The 8,471-nt window shown below is 41.6% G+C and overlaps 1 protein-coding gene across 1 annotated transcript in view; it reads left to right on the top strand.

The window, feature by feature from the left end:
* Positions 1–8,471, top strand: part of kitlga (kit ligand a) — a 61,326-nt gene that overhangs the window by 840 nt on the left and 52,015 nt on the right. The window lies entirely within an intron of this gene.

Consider the following 8,471-nt stretch of genomic DNA (forward strand, 5'->3'; position numbering starts at 1 on the left):
CCAGGGGGTCAGTGGTTCGAGCCCAGTATGATCAGTTTAACCCAGGGGGTCAGTGGTTCAAGCCCAGTATGATCAGTTTAACCTCTTCCAGAGGACTGGTCACGTTGCAAGTCTTTATTAAACAGTGATCTGGGCAGAAACAAGCTGATTCTTTCCAAGTGTCATTCTTCACCTCTCAGTTCTGATTGAGAGGACACAAAGTGCAGAAAAGAATTGGAGATCCTTATCAGCTCCTGTCATCCACCTGGTTTACACAGCCTTTCAGGTTCTTTAGGAGCCTGCTCCTCTTTTGGCTTAAGTTCTTAGAGGCCAACAAAAGCCTAAAGTGTGCAAACCGTGACACCGGAATGATGCACAAAATGTGAGTTTACTTTAGGGTCTGCGTTCTTGTTTAATGATTTACCACTAGCGGGTGAATGACTTTTCATTTTCAGCTGTGCATTTCATTTGTCATGTTGGTTTAGTAGAAGTCAACAGAAACACTCCCTGGTATGTTTCTTGAAAACATGTTTTCACTTCTTGAACCCATCAAACCCATAAAAGTGACATGCAAACATGATGCGCTGTAAGGCCTGTGCATACATCCCATTAACAATATACTGTATTATCTAGACACATAAAAGGTTGTCTTAACTGAACGTAAAAGGCTTTAATCCTAATAGTTTAAACTCTGCACAATTCACATTTTTTTTAACAATCTGCCTTCTGCACAAGCAGCGAGGCCCATTTTAATCTCTTAATCAGATTAAAATAGGGCATAAAGCATAACAGTGTGTGAGCAGCAGAAAAATATGCGTTTGAAACCTCCTTGGAACAGCATCATCAATCATACTTTGCACATCAGCAGAGCCTTTATGGTTCATAATAAGATTTTACATTAGCGCTCTGTCTAACTGTTCCGCCAAACATCTTTGATTCATGTGTTCGAACTCTGCCACAGCTTGTGACGCTGCCTTTATGAAATCTGGAAATTATGCACGCAGTTTTTTCAATTTGTTTTTATATATTTGTTCTGATCTCTGGAGTCTATCGTGAAAAAAATCCCCCAAAAAACTACCATACTTGTAGCATTTTTGTAGCATTACATTGATTCTCATTTATGATTTCCATATTTGAATTTAGTTTATGCAAACTCTCAATTTTTCTTATAATCGGGAAGACTTGATGTTCAGGTTCTAGGACAAGTCGTAGCCAAGCTTTAGCACAGGAAATGTGTCGGAGCTGGGAGCCTTCTTCACACCTTCACAAAACATTTGGCACCAGTAGGGAGCGCTCGTTTCCATGGCTTTGGGAGGTTCTTGTGAGGCCTTGAGTGTTGAAACACTAGTGTCTCCCTAAAAAGACAAGACTTAATTTCATTCAGTTAATCCTCCAGCATTGCTTCCAGATTTTAGAGTAAAATAAGTTGCTTTGCAAAATTATTTTCGTGTTTTCTTTTAGCTTTGAGCTAAGGGGAAAAGGCACGAGGGAAAGGAAGGAGGCATCGCCGGGTTTTTGGCAGAGCGATAAAAGTTCGGCTACATCTCCAGCCGAAACGCTCTCGTAATCCAGACTCGGTTTACTTTGCCTTTATCGTTGTGACCTTTAGCCTGCTGAGGATCAGCATCCAACTTTAGAATCCCAACTGGATGTTTCTTGTTTTTACCGAGCGCCAGGAAACATTTGTTTGTTTTCATGCTTTGAAGCAAGAGGCGAAGCGTGGAGAGAAAAACAGACGTGCAGCGCCGCATGATTTGATTTATGACATCACATGTTCAGGGAAAGCATAGGAGGTAGGCGTTGAAGCACAACGGGTGTTATGTGCTCAAATTGCACTCTTCCACCATCACATCTGAATGAATTCGTTAAGTTGTTAATGAGATCGTCCTTACAGCAGGAAACAGAGGGGGGAAATAAAGAATTAACGAGAGCCAGCATGCACGGAGAGTGTGGTGTCTAGCACACAGTCATTTAGTTCCTTTAAGTGGATCCTGTGACTTAAACTGTCTTACCTCGCCTTCTCTGCCTCCCCTGGATAATTCAGTGATGATTTATAATACAGGAGCGTGGAGTCGATAAGTGACCTCAGCACACTTGCGGTTCCTAATGTGTTCTTGTTGGGAAAAGACAGAAAAGAAGGTTGAAGTGGTGAAAGAACACGTTAAATCCGCTAAACAAATGCCAAGACTGGTGTTGTAGTTCCTTTCTTTCTTTTCTTTTTGTTTCTCTTTTCCCACGTTCGCGTCAAGTTTGATTACTGCAGCCTAAATATATTTGTCAGGAGTCTTGTTAAAAATCCATCTTTAAGTTTCGGTCGGTTTCTGTTACGTTTGAAGGAGTTTACTGGTATCGTGTTACTGGTGTTTATCGGCGCTCAGTCCTTCAATTTACGTTCAAGTGGATGTTTGAGATTGTAATCCCCTTGTTACCCAGCTGGTCCTAGCCCCCAGAATAGGAAGGGTGGGGATTAAGTGATAGGAGACGACTGAGAGAGTTTCAAACAGAAAATTATTCTTGGCTAGTTTTGCTGGTCTTTGAATCCTCAACTGTTCTGTTAGTGGAGGTGAACAAGTCCACCTGCGCACACCACTGGCTGCCATTGTAGTTCCATCCATCCATATATGATCTTTACCCGCTCCTTCCTTTTTAGGTTGTGGGGGGTCATTGTCCAGCCGTCACTGTGCTAGAGGTGGGGGACACCCTGGACAGGTCTCCAGTCGATCACACTTAGAGACAAACGAGACAAACAACCATTCGCTCTCTCACTCACACCTAGAGACAATTTAGAGTTACCAATCAGCCTAACATGCATGTTTTGGGTCTGTGGGAGGAAACCGGAGCACCCGGAGTAAATCCACACATGCACGGAGAGAACATGCAAACTCCACCCAGAAAGGTCCTCGGCCGGGATTTGAACCGTGACCTTTTCACTAAGAGGAAACAGCTCTACCAACTGCGCCACCGTGCCGCCTGGTGATCAGTTAATTACAGTTTCTATCAAATGTAACGCTTGTAGAGCAACCTATGTCTATTATCTTGTGAAAGTGGCCTATCAGACATTCCTTGAACATAAAGCCATAAGAACCTGCGTGCTCTTCATACGTAGGTCAAACTGTAGCAGACTGATGGGGTGAGGTCCCAGCTGAAATGAGCTTCTTCCATTGGACGTCTTGGCTCTGTTCTTAAAGATAGGGTGAGGAGCGCCATCATTTAGGCCAGCGCTATTCAGCTGAACTGCTCAGGGGGCCACAGTTACAAACATTCAACAGTTCAGGGGGCCGGACATCCAGCAATTAAAATCATTATGTAAATAAACCAAGTACCTTTAACGTTTATTTATTTTGCTGCATTGAATCATAAATGTGCCCTGTGATGGACTTGCGACTTGTCCAGGGTGTACCCCGCCCCTCGCACAGTGATTGCCGGACATGGGCACCGGTGACCCCCGTGACCCAAAATGGAAGAAGCGGGTAAAAGAAAATGGATGGATGAATCATAAATGCAACAATCAAAACCCAAAAGTGTAATTCAAAGAAATTACATTTCAAAATTGACTTCCTTGCAATAAAAGTACTGGTAGTGATATTCTAATGTGAAACAATATTAAAAACAAAATGACACACTGTGCTTCCTATTTAACACAAGTATTATTCTGACATCTCCGACTTGCCAAATCTTTGTACCCTGAATGACGGACCTGTTGATGCTCCACATAGGACAGTTAGGAACCAGTTCTCTTTACAATGAAATGGCTGCACGGACCAGATGTTCCTCAAACAATTCATAAATCACAGGTGAAGCGTCTCCGTCTCGCTCTTATTTGAGATTTGAGCGGAACCAAAGGAGGCGGAGCATAACTCAGCTGGGATAAAAGCGAGCGCGATGCATGTGAGTCAAACGTCTCCTTCGTGTCATTCACTATAATGAATCAACTCACTTAATTGATCCTATTTGTAGTTAACTATTGTTTTAAACTAACTACAAAGCTGCTGTGCATCATCATCAATATTCCCCCCAGTAATAAATCTATTGTTGTTGTTTAATCTGGCTCGCGGGCGATCACACACAGATACGATCAGTTTATCAAAACTTCCTGCACAGTGGGAGAGAGAGAAAGAGCGCGCCCCAGTGAGAGCGTACAGCTTTCGACTCGTGTCTCTGCTAATTTAGTTCTTATAATTAAACATTAGTAACACCAAAACATGGACATTTGTAAGGCCCAGACTAAAGCAAAGATGTGTGTTTCTGTTTAACTTCATTTTATTTTCCCCTAAACTCACAAAGTTCTCTGAGAGAGTCCCAGAGAGGCTGTGTGAGCTGCAAAGCATGCTGGGTAGCCTTGTGGAAATCATTTGTTCAATGTTTCTGACTGTTTCAAATGTTTTTGAATGTGGAAATGGGTTGTTCGTGTTAATGTCCTGCTCAGGTTTGCTTTGGCGTTTACGTTGAAGTGTCTGTTATTGTCTGGAAACTGACACCACGAGTCAGCGGTCGTTCCCAGTGTAAAATGAGGAAAGGGGTTTAAGCTGAGAGTGTTCTCAATGAAGAATGAAGTTGTAGGGTGAGGTCTGGTCTGGTCTTGGCCTGGCCGAGCTTTGTGTTGAAGTGTGAAACTCTATGTTTTTAGTTGGAAGGGGTCTCATTTTATAGTGGGCACATAACAGGATTGCCTCTCTGACTGAAATATTTGTCATTTCAAATTGTTTATGGTGTCTCTCACCGATTTATTCTGATTTTTTCCCCCCTCTTTTTATTAATGAACTCAGCCCACCAGTTGAACAGCCCAGATTTAGGGTGAACTGAGAATAGAATCATTGTTCCTACTGAAAGGAGTCAGCTGTGGTAGTTTGAGTATCTTATTAGGACGCCTAATGAACGCCTCCCTTTTGGGATGCTCTAGGCTTGCACAAATGGAAGGAGACCCCGGGGCAGACCCAGAGCTCACTAGAGGGATTGTACATCCTCTGAGAACGCCTTTGGATTCCCCAGAAGCAGCTGGAAAGTGTCGCTGGGGGCAGAAACGACAAGTCTGTACACAAAAGTAAATAAAGTTTTAGAGTAATGGACCATGTAAGAAGCCAGAAACTCAGTTAGAACTCAGATCTACTCACAAACGAAGACTGAGGGCTGACAGCCGGGAGGTCCTCATTAAACTAATGTGTAATCTTGAGCTTACTGGTTGGATCATTTATGGAGTCCATTGTACTTGACAATGAGTTTGTGTTTGTGCAAAAGGCGCTTGTGATCATGTGAATACAAACATTAGTGGACAAAGCACTGTCGCATGATTGTAATTCAGAGAATACTGGCAGGAAAATCTGAACCAGCAGATGAATTAGCAGCAAATTGCATCTCATTAAGGTCAATGGTGCACAAGAAAAAGACGATTATCAACTTGAAAACGTCTTTCTTTAATTTTCTCCTCCTTGAAGTCTAACGCCCCATGTCCTGGTGCCTGTTTGACATTTGGCATCGTATATTCAGTGTCTGCAGCTTCTTATGTTATATGTTAAAGCTCATTAGGAACGTAAATTGTTTATTTATCTAAATAATAAACCCTCAGTGTGTCATATATATTTCCACATAATTTCAATTGGATGTCTAGCTTTATATTATTAGATATAACATTCACTTGATATTAGATTTTACAAATATTTATTAGAAAAGCAAAAGAACAAAAGGCTTCTTTTAGGTTCCCAAGCAATATTTTGGCTTTTCTTGCAGATGTCATGGTTGTGTGTGTGTGTGTGTGTGTTTTACTTACACCACAGCAAAGTATTTGTGGGATGTATAAAATTACTGTAGGCTTTTCAATCTATTCTCTGATACTTAATAGCCTAAAATAGCAATTACTTGTGATTATGGAAAGATGATCGTTACTAGTCTTATTGCGAACAGAAATTCTGAAATGCAATGTTGGCTCAGTTTCCAAAGTTTTTTTTGGAGGACAAATAACATCATTCTTAAAAATACACTTGGTCAGACTTTTTAAAGTATTGCTCTGTTATGAAAACAAACTTTACTGTCTCTATGAAAAACAGTTTGTAGTAAATTGCAAATTATATTGTTTTCTCATAAACTGTAATCCAGCAAAGCGGAGACATATATAATTGAGGGTTCTGAAACTATTGTTTTATAAATTGACATAGAACCGAACATTGAAAAGTTTAATTTTCCCACATTAGTGTTATAGGCAAGACACATGAGTGCCTAGTAGGAACAAACCAACAATACACTTTCTTTCTTAAGCTGGCTAAATGCTGTTACATAATTAGTGAGATGTTAAGAAGTTGGCGCTAAAGCAAGTGGCGTCCACTCCAGTAGTTCCTTTACCTTTACTTCATCTATTTTATATTCTTCTTTCATTTTTACTACTACTACACATGTCTGGTGTGTAGATTATTATATCCTATGGATATACATACTTTACTGCGGGTGAGTGAAGATGATCTTGTTTACTCTCGGGAACAACAGCTGTCCCTCTGACCAAAAGGACAAGAGGGCATTTTTCACACTTTCCTTGAATTTCCCCCAGGGATTAAAAAAGTGTCCATCTATCTAGTTGCATGATGAAAAGTATGTGTTTTGCTTCTTGCTTGCTCTGTGCACAACCCCGTCAGAAGTATCGTCTTGCAGGGTGTATGCAGTATATTGTGTGATCTTTTAATACTTTGAGTGTATTTAGATGTAAAAGTGGCTGAAATGTTCTATTTTTGGGGCCTCAACTTCTCTTAGGAGCAAGTGGCCGAGGCTATTAGAAAATACAGCTTAGTTTTTTTTGTTTAGAGGAGGCAAGGGGTTGATAAGAAATTAAGTAAAGTTTCTAATAAAACTTAGCAAATTAAGCCAGCTTACATTTTTTCCTCTTGCTGTACAGACGTGGTCTGATTACAAATTAGATCCAGGTATTTTTCCTCCCAGCTTAGTGTGGTGCACTAGTAAGGCAGCCAACTTGGGATTGGAAAGTTGCAAATTTGGTTCTCCGCCATGACCATTGTGGTATCCTTGGGCAAATCACCTACCTGCTCCCTGAGTACTTACATAGTTTCCGCTGCTCCAGTTGGGTCTACAGTATCTCATGTGTGATGGGTTAAATGCAGAGCACAAACTTCATCATGACATGGTAACAATACATAGTACTTTCACTTTAAACACATTTAAAATGGTATACAGTAGTCCCTCGCTACTTCGTGGTTCGACTTTTGTGGACTCACTCTTTCACGGGTTTTCAACATAAGATTGTACATGACACACGGCTGGCAATGAGAAAAGACAGACCCTGTCCCCTCCTTTCTCTTTCTGAGGCTGTCTGTCAGAGCAGAGCAGATACCCACAACAGGTGGGCACGCAACCTGTTGCGTGTCTCTGCTCTGCTCTGACAGACAGCCTCAGAAAGAGAAAGGAGGGGGCATGGGATGGCGAGGGGTGGGGTCTGTCTTTCCCCATCGCTAATGCAGTGCTCAGGGAGCTTTAGTGAGACGGACACCTGAGTGAGCAGCATGGATTGTTTATTTAAAATAATCAAGCGTGACCTGAACCAAGCCTTTGGTCCAGCCCCTCCGCGATCACTGAGCGGGCCAGGCCACCGGGAAATGTCCCGGTGCTCCCAATGGCCAGTCCGCCCGCAGGATTGGCTCAGTAACCGTAGCATCAGTCTGTCTGCCATCTTTTGCTGTGCTCTTTTAGAGAGTTGTGAACATTGCAATAGTTTGGGAAGAGTTTATAAAGCCATAAAATATATATAAATATTAAAATAAATATAACGTCCTTACTTGGTGGATTTTCACCTATTGCGGGGTTGTCTGGAATGTAACCCCTGCAATAAGTAAGGGACTACTGTCTTTAATATTTGTGTTAGGTAAAAGTTCAAGTTTTTTCATTTAAATTCTTCCATTATCTTTCTTCTGCTTCTTCCTTTTTGAGTGGTGTGTGTGTGTGGGGGGTGTGTGTGGGGGGTGGGGGGTGGGGGGGGGGGTCTCACTGGTGTCCATGTCCAGCCATCATTGTGCGAGAGGCAGAGTACCCCCTGGACAGGTCCCAAGTCCATCACAGGGAAACATAGAGACAAATGAGACAAACAACCATTCACTCTCTCACGCACACCTAGAGACAATTTAGAGTTACCAATCATCCTAACATGCATGTTGTTGGTCTGTGGGAGGAAACTGGACGAATGCACGGAGAGAACATGTAAACTCCACCCAGAAAGATCTCAGGCCGAGATTTGATCCAATGAGCTTCTCACCGAGAGGCAACGTCTTACCAGCTGAGCCACTGAGATGCCCTGATTAAAATCTGAATAATAATGAATTAAGTTATTGTATTTTTTTTATTTAAAAAAGCTTATTCATTTTCTGTCAAACAGAAAACTTCAACATTTCTGTTACAATGTTTTTTACATAAGTTTGTCAGTGGGGGATATTACCCTTCCAACTTGGTTTTGTGGTAATTTTTTCAAGTACTTTGAAACCATCAAAACATATTTTTGTCAA

Source organism: Nematolebias whitei, chromosome 10, assembly GCF_014905685.2.
Source record: "Nematolebias whitei isolate Nwh7 chromosome 10, NemWhi1, whole genome shotgun sequence".
In the NCBI taxonomy this organism is placed as follows: domain Eukaryota; kingdom Metazoa; phylum Chordata; class Actinopteri; order Cyprinodontiformes; family Rivulidae; genus Nematolebias; species Nematolebias whitei.